This window comes from Agrilus planipennis, unplaced genomic scaffold, assembly GCF_000699045.2.
Source record: "Agrilus planipennis isolate EAB-ADULT unplaced genomic scaffold, Apla_2.0 scaffold237, whole genome shotgun sequence".
Classification (NCBI taxonomy): domain Eukaryota; kingdom Metazoa; phylum Arthropoda; class Insecta; order Coleoptera; family Buprestidae; genus Agrilus; species Agrilus planipennis.
The window spans coordinates 170,428-185,216 of NW_020438951.1; the positions used below are offsets into that span (position 1 = coordinate 170,428).

General features: G+C 37.6%; 1 protein-coding gene across 4 annotated transcripts in view; it reads left to right on the forward strand.

Annotated features, from left to right (window-relative positions):
* The window catches only part of LOC108741146, a 98,925-nt gene that overhangs the window by 68,495 nt on the left and 15,641 nt on the right, over window positions 1–14,789 (forward strand). Inside the window, exon 1 of one of the 4 annotated variants that reach the window (XM_018475817.2) lies at window positions 13,629–14,198. The exons of 2 other annotated variants lie outside the window; for them this stretch is intronic. The gene's annotated coding sequence lies outside the window, so the exon portion shown is untranslated. Of the gene's footprint in view, window positions 1–13,628; window positions 14,199–14,789 lie in introns of those variants that run through there. One more of the 4 variants, XM_018475815.2, reaches the window with a different exon arrangement.

The following is a 14,789-nucleotide window of genomic DNA, read 5'->3' on the forward strand; positions in this document are numbered from 1 at the left end:
ATAGAAGGCTTCTGAAATCCTTTAAATGTATTTTATCGTCGATAGTATGGATTTTCATCACGTATAACGATCAAAATAAATTTTATTTGATTCTCTGATTTCCTCAGTCACCAGAGTATAATGTTAGCACCTACAATCGGTCTTACGAGGGTGGTGCCCCTTTCCAGGTAACAAAATATTACCTGCTCATCGCCCCGCTCTCCTCTCTTCCTTTTTTCGCAAAAGATTGCATATGACAAAGGGGCCTTTTGGGACTGGACCTACAAACGACAATGCTACAAGTAAGCCTTCGAAATAAAATGTTTATAAAACATAATGAAGCAGAGCACGGTGAGTAATAAATTTTGTTAAGAATTTGATACTAGAAAATACGAAAATTCTTTCAACGCATATGATTAGTTCACTGCCGATTGCCTTCTGTAATTCTACAATAATCAAACTTTAGCAAAATATTACTGTCAAATGATTTCGCCCTTCCGTAAGTTTTTGCTTCAGTTCAGAGATTTTTCAAAATACGATACATATTAAAATGCGAATTATTTATTTGGGGTGATATCGTCAAACAGATTGCACTGTTAGATTCTGCAGCATTTACCACCCCTGCTACATGTAACCGAGGGTGTCAAGGGGATTGTTTTTCAGTCGGAAATTTTGATGCGCTTTTTTAAAACTGTAAATTTTGATGTGTTTTTACAGTAAATTACAGTTAACTTATTTATTTGAGGAGATATCATCAAACAGATTGCACGGTCAGATTCTGCAGCATTTTCTACCCCTGATACATGTAACTGAGGGTGTCAAAGGGATTGTCTTTTAGTCGAAAATTTAGATGCGCTTTTTTAAAACGATAAATTTTGATGTGTTTTTACAGTAAATTACAGTTAACTTATTTATTTGAAGAGATATCGTCAAACAGATTACACGATTAGAGATTTAATTAAAAATGTCAGGCTTATTGCTTTTTGATGATTTGGAAAGTGGTTAAATTTGTTTAGATGATCCAGCTGGAATTGCTACATCACATTTTGAAAATATTAGTTATAATTATAAAATTCTAACAACAAATCGTTTACTAGTTGATTACACTGTAATTTCTTTTATCTGTTTCTGTGGGTGTCAGCAAACAACAAAGTCTCAAATTACGCACTTTGAAGTGTCTATTTTATTGTTTTGTTTAAATGATAACGAAAAAATGCTGTCCGTAGGTACATGTATAGTTGAATGATAATGAACACACAATTAATACGACGCAGTTCTATTTTGCACAACAGCCTGCTTCTTTCTATTTCGTCTACATGCTTGTTTACATCATATCCTTCGCCTATTTTGTAGAAAAATTGGGGAATGATTGTTCAATATTTGTTTAATCTAAATAAGTAACGTGCTGTAAACCCTACAAGAAAAAAATGTAATCTATTTTTAAACAACGCAGAACAGAGATTGTAGAAATAAAAGTACATTTAGGTTTCTTATTTTAAACGAAATGTTATATGTTCTGTGGTATAACTAGCCATCAGTTAAGTATTGTGGCTAGTTACATTTTTCTGTTATTTTCGAGATAATAAAGGTAATATAAAGCCCTATAACCTGAATGATTGATGTGCTTCTTTTAGCTGTTGGTGTGCTACCTTCTTTTTCAGTAATCAGAAAAGGTAAAGGTAACATAGCATTATCGTCGTTTCGAACCAGCTTTGCTACTTAAAAGAGAAAGGGGGTGGTAGAGAAAGAAGAATGAGAATAAGAATGGGGAAGAAGGAATACAAGGATAGATTGTTTTGTGGTTTTGGCGGTATTGGTTGGGGGTGCATCTGTCGTACTGGCTTCTGACCTCTCTCTGAGTCCTCACACTCTCAGTAAATAGAGCCAGTTTGATGAATGCACGTATTCTTTTCGGAAAGACGCACTGAATTTTTTTTCTTACATAGATATAAGTATATTCCACACACGTTTGTGTTTTAGAATATTTAATAAAAGGTAAGCAGTCTAGATAGCCATCAAACTTGTCGAAATCTGTTTTTCTCTGTCAAAATCATTTTTTTCAAACATTTCCAAAGAAGAAGGGTAGTCGCTTTTTAGAAATCCGAAAGATAATTTCGTATTGTACATGTAATAGTTAGGAAGACTTGGAAGTGATGTAACAATTGTTTTGTTTTATTTTTTTATAGTCTATACATAACTCGTTTTCCCGAAGAAAATTTTAAATATATCATTGGCTATTTGGAACGTGCGATTTTCCTTTAACTTATTCTGCAATTCTCATACGTATTGACGTAGTGACTATTCACAGGACCATCAATTTTTATTTCTTGGTTGTCTTCGTAATTACGTGTGTGTTGTTGTATTCCACAATCACCACGCTGAAAATAACACGAAAACTCGTGGACGTCGCGTCGTTAATACGACGACGGTGGGACAACGTCGGTCGTTGAAAAGAAGAAGAAGAGAACGGGGTTGTTGTTGTTGTTGTTGATTGTGAAAATGGATTTATTGTTTACCAGTGCGGCAATGACAACTGATTGTATTTTTTTTTTTCGGCCGGCGCCACGATAGAATTTATTAGCCAAGTTAATGCAAGTGGAGAGATTATTTGTTTCAAGATGTGGACATTCTTAATAAGAATAGAGTAAAAATTTGAGGTGTACGGATTGGTTTACATTGGCGTAAAGTCATATCATTAAATCGTGTGTGAGAACTTACAACTGTTAAGTCAGAATGCATTTCTTTCCCCGGTATATTCTGTTTCTTTAATGTTTATGATTTCAATTTATGAATGAGTGCCGAAGGTCTGTTTTGATATGCACAGTCGATTTTAATTAATATGCCATGAGGATTATTAATTGCTAATTTATTTATATACTCGAACTCACAATGTGTACGTAAACATATGTAATGTTTATGTACGCATAATGTGTAGGTACAGATGTTTAAATATATATCAGCATCGACACATTTTTGTTTTCTTTTCGTATTGGTTTATTTAATTATTATTAGTATAATCAAACTTCCTTTCTTCTTGTTCTATTGACATCGTACCCTGTGTTGACCTGATTAATTTGCATAATTTATTATATTTCTGATCCGCCCCGAATCAGATAACTTGATCGGGAACAAAGAAATTCGAAGTGGCCAGTATTCTGTCGGAACTGCCAGACTCGGATCGCGATTTCGATCTTGTTGGATCTCATCAGCGCGTCTGCGTCGCATTGTACTACAGATGGCGTTTACCGCGCCGTTTGCAGGATTTCATAAAACGCTGTGTTAAGGCAGCAGGTAGAGTTGGTCTGTGTTCTGTCGAAACTGTCTGCGACGCGCTGATGAGGTTCAACAAGATCGAACTTAGTCGTAAATAAGGCATACATTAAAGGGTTGAAATAGGGAATTCACTTATGAAAAATGTGACGGTAAAGCAGAAATTAAGTATCAAAATTGCAGTTGTACCTCCGCCACTGTAATAAATGCAGTGCATTGCAACGGACAACATGTGTAAACATTTACACACGTACTCGTCATATGGGTCGCCTCATGTATGTCCTCGTCGTAGTAAAGTGAAGACACATTTCCGTTTTAATGCGTCTCAGTCGCCCCCTCGTGTCCCGTCCGAATGCCATGTTGTTCCGAAGAGAGCAGCTGCCAAGGAGGCAAAGTGCATCTTGAAAGATACACTACATGATGCTCCCTCCAGGCTCCGTTATCTCGTGACATTAATACCTTCGAAGATAATGACGAGAGTTATAAAAACCGCCATAAAAAATGTGGTGCTTCGCCACATAAGGGTCCTCATTTTTTTTTCTTCTACAATCCCTACGCTCAAGTCTATTCTGACAACGAACAAAAAAAACCGTTCAATTTTACGTGCTATCGCAAATGAGTAGCGCTTTGTTTTGATACATCATTATTGTCTCGGCGAGTGTATTTTCTATAGAATTTGGGATTATAATAAATAGCTGCATTATATTCAACATCAACTTGTAAAGTACTGTTGTTATCACCATTATCAGATCGTCACACACTACTCCTAAGTTGGTACGTTGTTGGATGACGAAAGCTCAGTGTTGATTTTTCTAGAACTATTCTATTAAGTTTTACAAAGATATTGTTACACCAAAGCTTTATAAATTACTATGTTTCAAAGATATTATCATCATCATCATAAGGTCGTCAGTCCTAAGACTGGTTGGACACGTACCTCCACTCTTTCCTATCCTGAGCTAAACTTCGCATTTCCCTAATACTAGAACATCCCACATCCTTAACTATTTGCGAACAGTAATCTAACCTAGGTCTACCTCTACTCCTCCTAACTCCTGTTTCTGCCTCTAATATGTCTCTGACTAGACCTTCATGCCTGAGAAGGTGTCCTACCAACCTATCGCGCCTATTTTTTATTGACTTCCATAGAGTCCTCTGTCTATGCAATACCTCTTCATTTCTAACCTTTTCTACCCACGATATCCTCATCATCCGCCTATGTTCGATTTATTTATTTCAATTATGAAAAAACCAGTTGATTATTGAAGTAAAGTAAATTTTATTTAGCTTGAATATTTAAACAATAGTGAGTTACAATTTTCACCAATGTTCTTTTACTGACAATCTTTCTTTTACAACGTCTTTCTTACAACTACTTTCCGAACAGGATTTGAACTAGACGAAACATAAACTTTGGTTAATACAAATCATGGCTTGTTTTCTTAGTCTAACAATAAGCAACATAAAATACTTGATTTATTAATCTACGAACTTACATTACATATTATGAAATCGTTGTATTCCAACAGCCTATAACACCACATTTCGAACGCTTCTAACCTTTTTTTTCCGCCGCGCCCACTGTCCATGTTTCGCACCCGTACAACATCGTGCTCCAAACTTACACCTTTAACAACCTTTTTCGAATTTCTATATTAACCGTTCGTGAGCATAGAAGTGACTTTTTTTATTAACACACGACACGACCCTGCGCTATCCTCTGCTTTATATCCCTACTACTCCTTCCATCCTGACTTATCTGACTTCCTAGGTATCTAAAATCAGCCACTTTTTCTAATTTTTCGTCTCCTATCTTTATATTATACTGTTGATATGTATATATACAGTGGATTTCATTTATTACGACCTCGGTTATAGCGGCAATTGCGACTACGCTATAGCGACGTTAAATCTAAGTCCCTTGAATTTTAGTATAAAATTCATGTGGCTATAGCGACTTCGGATGTAACGCCGAGTATGTAGAGACTGTTTTTAATGAATCATTTGTAACAGATCCCTAGGAATCCCATGCAGATATAAATAAATAAATAAATAGCTTTCTTAGCATTTGTTTACATCCATATAGATGGTCAGCAAGTATAGTGACCTTTACAGTTTCTTTATAGATGTTAGCCAAGTAGGTAGGTAATTGTGTACGTTACAATGGTTCAGTTATAAAGTGATATTCTGAGTAGCAACTGTGTGCAGTAAACTTTTGAATAAGTATTACCCCTGGATGCATATTTGCTGGCGGACATCATTTCAAAATTGGAAAATGGTGAAAACTATACAAACGTGTCTGTATCTCTTTCCTTTGTCTGTAACGACTTCTGGATATAACGATGAAATTACAGCGGTCGTTACACCCGAAATCCACTGTACTTACATTTTTCATTAGTTGAGTTTCTTTTGATAGAAAAGGAAGTGCTTTCCATAGATTTTATGTACCTTTCCCTCTCATTATAATCTTCTTAAAGCGATTGTTTACGCACAATAGGCATGAATCTACGAATAATTTGCTTCGATTCTTCTTTGGTCGACTTCTTACAATAGGTACCTCTTCTTTTCCACTTTCGTAATGGCATCTACCTACCGCCACCCCAGCTAGGGTTAGTAAAATTTACGATTTGCCACACTCCGGTGCAGTTACTTTTATTTATTCGCGATATTTACGATTGTACTTTGTCATACAGGACCACTTTTAAATATTGAACGTTCCCTATTGTGTCGTACTTATTTCCGATTTTTGGTCTCCCAATGGCTTCCTGTTGCAACACACAGAACGAAGTCGATGAAGACATAATCGTAAATTTTAATTTTATTGTTGCGAGATTTTTTCGTCAAGTCGGAAGTTCCCCTCTACTACATGGGCACATTTTCATTTAAAAGCGCGTATCATATACTGTAGATCGAAATTAAGGACCATGCTTATCGTCACCAGGTGTATTTAAACACCTGTTTGCCAGCGGTTGGCATTAAATCAACTGCAATTACGTACTTACGAGTAGGTACTAAAGTGTTGGCAATAATATATTGAATAGATGTAATTGTGTTCTGTTACAATAGTGGCACATTTTAAGTCTTATTACAGATAAATGTAATGGTAAATGTCATAGGGAGATATATTTTCAGAGTTCGCGTCAGAAATTGTCATGCACAATCTCCGCTTCTTCGTATTGACTTCAATAGCGCCGTTTGCTCTCCTACTGTATAATATAATAAAAGATATTATTTTACTATTCTATAATAATATGCTTTTACCTATATAGTACACATTTTCCACACGAACATTAATATTCATGCATTGCGTATAGCCTGTTATCTTCGTCTGATGTTTTTTGCTGCTCCAATATTTAAATTGTATTTTGTTACGTATCTTGAGATACTGCTGGATCAATTTGATTACATAAAAAGTATTTTTTTAATAGTTAATTTTCGCTGCATCAAGTGCTTGTTTGATGCTTGGTGGAGGGACAGGATCGCTTCTTCAACAACGTACACAGTTGTAGTTCTTATCTATTTCGGCAACTTCGAAAGTACTGCTTAATGATTTATAATGCCGCATTGTTGTGGTTAAATAGAGTGAGCGTGACGCTATATAGAGTGTAATATTGCATAAAAAACAATGTAAACCAACCAAAGTCAAGCAATTTCGACGTTTTAAGGAGTTTGTCGTTAAATCGAGTGATGTTATAAAGAGTTTACTCTGTATTTTGTTGCAACCAAATCAGGTAAAAATTTCAATGCTTGCAATTCATTTCTATCCGAAGGACTAAATGAAAGTAAACAGCAAAAGGGATCTGTCCTGCCAAATTGAGTCACCTGATCGTCGAATCAATCGTCCTTGTACCGACCGTGAGAAAAACTTTTTCCCAATGATGTAACGAAGCGAACATCGTCTTTTTACTGCTCTTATTAAAAAGCAATTGATTTTCGCCAGCATATCGCGCGTTTTCGGCTTCACAAAAGAATATTTTACAAAACGAAAAAGTTATAAGCATCACAGATGTAGTAATGTTGGCGAATGATGAAAAATAAATGTTAATAGGTGTAGGTAACTGAGACATCAATCGTTGAAGATATTTCACTGCAAATTGTCATGTTCTGCTATGCCGTTGCAGGTCTTGAGCAATGGGAAACTGTTGCTCAGTTGTTAGGTGCTTATGTGTCATTGAAGACGCTCGAAGTACAGTCTTCTCCCACATACAATCTAATGTTAACGGTTAAGCGGATTAATAGTCTGTCTTTGCTCAAAACAAGTGCGAACTAAGCGAACTAACAACTCATAATCCATGAATACGTAACAATACCTAAGCTTCACACTCAACCGTCAATGTTTATCTGTTCTTGTTACTATTTCGATGTTTAACAACATACCAAACATATTTACATACGCATTCTTACGATGACTTTCTTTCTATCATCGGTTCCTCGTTTGTTAAAACGGTTAATCATATCGGATGTTAGACACTGAAAAGGTTTGTAGCCTAATAACGACGTGATTAGAACTTTAAATGCCATAATTACATTAAATGTAGAGAGAGAGGAGACCGGCGGTGGCGTGGAATTTACTTGAATCCTGTTCTCAGGACGACTCACTAACGAGGTATGCGCGGCATTCGAAATAAACAACTGCTAAAGCGACTGCTAACGAAAGGGATACACGTATGTATGTATGCTACTTACACGTCCGTATGTATACATACATATATAGTTCATGTATGTGAATGTTTCAGACTTTAGAATGGTTTGTGACAGTTGCTAAAATTTTATTCTTTTTTATTTTGTAATTTCTATTAAGTAAGGAAATAAACGTGCGATGAACTAAGTTAACGTTGCAGTCAAAATAATTACTGTACCCTTGCATTATTTGTACGTATTTTCGAAATTAATTTTGAAGACCGTTCGCAATGCTGTAAGCGAGTGCCTCGAGCGGCGATCGATACCGGCGACTGCAAATCATTCAATCGCCAAGAGCGTGCGATAAAAAGGATTGACAAGAAATTTTCCAGAAATAATCAGAAATGTTCGACGACGACTGTACAAAACTATATTCCAGGTAGACGACGGTGTACAGGTGATATAAATACTGTTCCGTTTTGTCGGTTCAAAACTTTTATTAGCCCGGAGGTCTAGTAAAGTTTCTGTATTGAAGAATGAATGGCGTTGGTAGAAAGAAGCCTGATTCTTACTTACTCACTCATACATAGACAGTATTTTAGTGTATGTATATGTCCGATGTCTGTATGAAAATGCGCGTGTACAATAAAATATCAGCTTAATTAACATTTACGCTTACCAACTTGGCGTAAATGTGTCTCACGATCAAACAAACACAAGTGACGAGTGCTATGGGTTGACACAGTTTTGGTCGACTTACCTACTGCTACATAAACGTTTGTATGTTCGGTGTACTCAGTATTATACGTATACATGTGTATGGTATACATTATTCACATGCTTATGGAAAGAACCGACTTGTTTTTCTTTTTGCTTTCGAAATTATCTGAGGACGTTTTATAATAGGCAAGTAGTAGTAATAGTGTGTATTTAGTAAACTTGTAACATGTTGATAATGAAGGAAGTCGTCATTTAATGTACGAAATCTTGCTCCAAATTAAAAGGTAATTGTTTTATTTATTGTTGATTTTGAGTAATGAATGTTTTTTGTTTTATTAATGTGAAACAAACGAAAGACAGTGAATGACAGAGTCAACCAAGTTAATTAATAATTAATTAATTCTGTAATGATTAAAGTTATGCAAAACAATAAATCTCCAGGATAACGATTGAATAGTGACCCGACTTTTGTTGACGATAATAGAATACCACCCAACATTGATAAGAAAAAAAGAAAATTAAAAGTTTTGTTTCATCGCATATTTAGACGTTTCACTATTGTCAAAAGGACACTTTTAACGAGTGAATTTTTTATCAATTTTGATAAAGAGGGCACGGTGGAGTTACTATTAATTATCTTCTATGTTATCAACTATGTTTTAGACTCAAACATATCAGAAATTCATCAGCTTCTGTAGTAGAAAGAATACATTTTCCATTTTTTTATTGAAATCCAGTATACGCGAACGAAAATATGATTGGCGATTTTTAGATTTGACCAACTAACAGATATTCAGGTAATTCAAAACGTTCATGGAACATAAAAATTACATATTTCTTTGTCCATATTTGTCCATAGCGTCGTTTTTCTTATAATATTAGTACGGCGCCTGCCGCCTCCACCAGAGTTTTCAATATTCTTGCCCCAGATTTAAGAACGAAAGTCGTTTGTTTACAAACACGCAAGATACAAAAATATATCGTTGATTATATTATACACACGATTGCCAAATGTGATTTTTGTCAAATAATTGGGTTAATTTTGTGTAGAAAGTGTACCATCTCCTCGTCTTTCATAAAACATTTTGTATTTTCGTCGCATCGTATAATAATCTACGCGTGGGAACGTTATCGTAATTTTGTACGTCAACATTTTCGAAGCAATTGATGAACCTCAGTAATAATAATTGCTCTTTATATCCTATTAATTATTTATTAAAGCACACCGAACAATACAGTAAATCTACTTTGATTACCGTCTTAAATCTGTAACGATAACAAGAAAAACAATGTAAATAACGTCTGATTGATCCATTATTACTAAGGCCCATAGGTGCATGAGAAAAATTGTAATGTTGCTGCTGTTATTGAAAAAACAAAGTCAAAACACTTGACCTTACCGCTGCCCACGTTGTTGTTGACCACGGAGTACAATTCATCCCATTATTAACGGTACCAGTCTACTATAAACACATTACATGCGAATTAGAAAAAATTAAGGTAAAAATTTAATTTATAGCGTTTAAAATATGCATGTCTCACATTGATAATACCCACATGAGAAGTGGACGAAACAATGGTTATCAGGGCGAGTTAACAGGTGTATGTATGTGTATTACATGTTTATTTGTAATAAACAATTAGGCATTAAAAGTGCCTGTTTCTTTGGCATTAGCGTTTAGGGTCCGCTTGCAGTGGTTCAATTTTTCTTTGGTTTTCTTGTATCAATTAGACAAATTCACGTAACATTAATATTTTTTATCTTCATTGTGGTTCAACTTTCTCCCAACAACCACCGCCCATCCATCCCCACGTTTCATAAGAGGAGGCTGTAATGTACCGCATGCCGCGGCCCAATTTTTCTGTGGTTTTCTTGAATCCTTTAGGTAACGCTGGGGACGGACAGTTATGTGTGTTTAGCATGTAGGGTTCACTTGCCACAGCTCAATTTTTCTGTGGTTTGCTTGAATCATTTAAGTTTCAACCGTTATTCTTCAACCACCACCTATCCATTCCCACCATTCATAAAAGAAGGCTGTAGTGGATAGGTAGATGCGCAAAAATTTTGCAGATTTCGGTGGATATATAACGGCGGTCAATTCTTCATGAACGATAGAGGAACATGGTTGGCTAATTAGCATTTAGGGTCCGCTTGCCGCTGCCCAATTTTTCTATAGTTTTCTCGAACCTTTTAGGCAAATGCTGGGGACAGCAATATATTCCACAGATAGCTTTTAAATTCTCTTCTGCTTTTATTTGGTCCGTCTCAACTGTCATTCTTCAACCACCGCCCATTCATTCCCACCATTCATAAAAGAAGTGGATAACTGGATGCGCTAAAATGCAGTAGATTTGGGTGGATATATAACGGCGGTCAATTCTTCATGAACGATAGAGGAACGTGGTTAGCTCATTAGCATTTAGGGTCCACATGCCGCAGCCCAATTTTTCTGTGGTTTTCTTGAATCATTTAGGCAAACGCTAGAGACAGCAATATGTATTCCACAGGCGACTTTTAGCTTCTCTTCTGCTTTTATTTGGCCCGTCTCAACTGTCATTCTTCAACCACCGCCCATCCATTCCCACCATTCATAAAATGAGGCTGTAGTGAATAACTGGATGCGCTAAAATGCAGCAGATTTGGGTGGATATATAACGGCGGTCAATTCTTCATGAACGATAGAGGAACGTGGTTAGCTCATTAGCATTTAGGGTCCACATGCCGCAGCCCAATTTTTCTGTGGTTTTCTTGAATCATTTAGGCAAACGCTAGAGACAGCAATATGTATTCCACAGGCGACTTTTAACTTCTCTTCTGCTTTTATTTGGCCCGTCTCAACTGTCATTCTTCAACCACCGCCCATCCATTCCCACCATTCATAAAATGAGGCTGTAGTGAATAACTGGATGCGCTAAAATGCAGCAGATTTGGGTGGATATATAACGGCGGTCAATTCTTCATGAACGATAGAGGAACGTGGTTGGCTCATTAGCATTTAGGGTCCACTTGCCGCTGCCCAATTTTTCTGCGGTTTTCTTGAATCATTTAGGCAAATGCTGGGACAGTAATCTATATTCCAGAGACAACTTCTGTCTTCATTGCGTCCGTCTCAACCACCGCCCATCCATTCCCACGATTCCTAAAAGCAGACTGTAGTGCGGAGGACCTTCAACCATACCATCCGGCTTTGCATTAGTGTGGAGGTAGGACTGTCTACCCATCCACAGCGTTTATTGTACCCGGTGGGAATGAAGCATGCACAAGGAGCTTCTTCGTGGACGCGTCATGCGTTGCCGTAGTGTGGACGGGTCTTTAGATCTATTGAATTTGGCGTGTGAACTCGCTCGGATTCTTTTTACGAGAGCGTGGGCGACTTGAACGATGCATTGAGATATTCTCCGACTGTACACGTTGAAGATGAAAGAGGAGAGACGTAGGAGACCACCCGAGGATCGAGACGATCTCGACCCTCAGCAGTGGAGCGGGCAAGTGACGACAACGACAACAACAACAGGAAATTGAAAATCCGTTCAGATTATTTTTGATTTTCTCTAGTCGTCGTTGTTTACATGTTTCTTGTATCTCTTCTCTCACAGTCAGTCGGCGCAACGTTGGTTTTATGAACTGTTTGTTTGCGACAAGGACGACGACGACGACACGACGACGACGACGACAACAACTCAAGAGCGTTTGAAGAGCCGCGGGCAGAAGAAAGAAAAGATAATGACGAAAGAGGGAGAAAGACGTCGATTTTCCGTTCTTGTCGTCGAAAGAAATGAATAACAGCACGGTGTGATGGAAGTCGCCGCCGCGGTTTGCTTTGGCGGGAAAAATATCTTCAGGTGGATGGCCTAAGACTTGGTGAGAATGACCTGTGTTACTGCTGCCGCACAAGCAAGACGCACCTTGCCCTGCCCGTCCCCGTCACCTTCCCATTTACTCCAACCAGGAATGTTTATAGACGCGGTGGAATTTACTCATACGTATTCGTAATCGTTACCTAGAGTACAATGCGCATCTAAATTTATGTCTAAAAACGTGTGACGCCGCGCCGTTCTAATGAACAACTTTATGCCTTCTAATAGGTACCGTTGTATATACGAGTAGGAGTGCTTTCTGTAACTGTCCCTGATTAAAAATTTCCAGCAATTCATTGAGAAACTGATGATCGCGACTTCTGACTTTAAAACAAGTTTCGTAAATCTATTTGTTGAGGCCAACTTGAAACAAACTACTTGTAAGAAGTTATGTCAGTTATGTCGAGATCATCAGTTTGTCCATTTTGCAGTGACCGGCTGGAATGACAAACTTTGGGAACAAATTAGCGTCAAGATGTAGTCCACTTTTGAAATAGGAAATGTAACTTTGTTTTTGCGCTGGCTTGATATGCGTAAACTTGGAAGAAAAGTAGCCATATTGCAGGAATCCCTTTCGGAATAATCAGACAGTGGCGGAAACGTAAAAAGCTCATCAGCGATGTATTGCTTCACTACTAAAGAAACTATCTACCCCAATTCGTTTAATCTCAGACGAAAGAGGCTGATTTTTATGCAGTATGAAGTTAAACACTAATTATGCTGAATTTATGTGTATAGAATACCTATACTTATCGACCTAGTGAACCATGACTAACAGATGTAAATAATAATTGTCTTTAACATCTCGCGGAACCCCTGCGATCCTTCCATGGAACACCATTTGGGAACCGCGAGCCTTCATGGTAGGTTAGCAATCAGGAATGGTGTGGTTTTTAGGAGCATCTAGGCAAATTCCTGAGGGCAGTAATATTCCACAGAAACCCATTTCTATCGGTTCCCTTATGTCTTTATTCATCTATCGACATGCCACTCACTCCTATCGTTCTTCTAAGAACACCGAAGATGACCTTCCACTTTACCCTTCGGATTTTTGTTTAGTTCTCCACCACTGTGGTAGTGGTTGGTGGTAGATTTTGACAAAAATATATTTTGTTCTCTCCCCACCACAAGGCACTAGAATTCTGCCGCCTGTTCGCTCCCCGTTCAGTTTGTATTCAGACGGCGTTTTAAGTAGCACATGCGTCCAGCGATCGTAGTAAGTGAGTAACTAACAGTTCAGGGTTCGGGCAAACTCGGCCGCGATTCGGTGTGTATATTCTTACGCTCGTGCTCGACCGTCATTGTGTTGTTTGTTTTTGTATTTACGTGCGTTGTAACAACAATAACAATAATAATGTTGTAGCGTATTTTACGAAGGCGCTATTTGTTCACTGCTGGCTTTTCCCCGAACTTCTGAGCCGGTCAAACGGTACCGAGCAGTGACCGCGTTTACAGCTGCTGTGCGCTGTTTTTGATAATTGTTATTACCATCACCATTTAATTGCATCCCCGATCAATGATCGACCGGTGGTTGTTTTTGACTGTTCTGTGCCACATTTAATTGCGACTCGAACAGGTGCTTTTTTTTTTTGTTGACGGTGGTGACCTATGGAGAAATGATTCATGTGAAAGAGTGGAAAAGTAGGACACGTGAAAAAACTTACTACGCTGCACTTGTAAACGGTTGATTACGCACGCATGTGTGCGTTTACTGTGTACACGTTCAAAAGGTGCCAAATCACAATGGTAAGGTAATTACTGATTACATGAATGTACAGGGTGCACTGTTTTAATCAATTAGGACAATCGGAGTTAGGAAAAAGGCCCCTCAAAGAAAAAGCTCCCGGAAAAATGCCCCTTAAAGAAAAAGCTCCCGGAAAAATGCCCCTCAAAGAAAAAGCTCCCGGAAAATTCCCCTCAAAGAAAAAGCTCCCGGAAAAAGGTCCTTCAAGGAAAAAGCTTCCGGAAAAAGGTCCCTCAAGGAAAAAGCTTCCGGAAAAAAACGCCCCTTTTCCAATTTAATCCGGTGGGACCTTACAATGACCCAATATCAACAATTGATTTCACAAGGGCGTAATTATCTGATAGTGTAAGCTAACAATTTAAAAATAACCTTAATAATAACTTGTGTGGACCATAATGTTAAATAGTCCTGTCGAATCCTGTTATTTTTCAAATGTTAGCTTACTAGACCAGATATTTGCCATAGATTAAAATTGTTCACCCTGTGTATGTAAATATGTGCGTGTGTGTATGTCTGTTAATGCGTTTTTGTGCGTATGTATGCTAATTGGCATGAATAGCGATTTTAGGACAAATTTTTCCATACCATTGAATCGCTA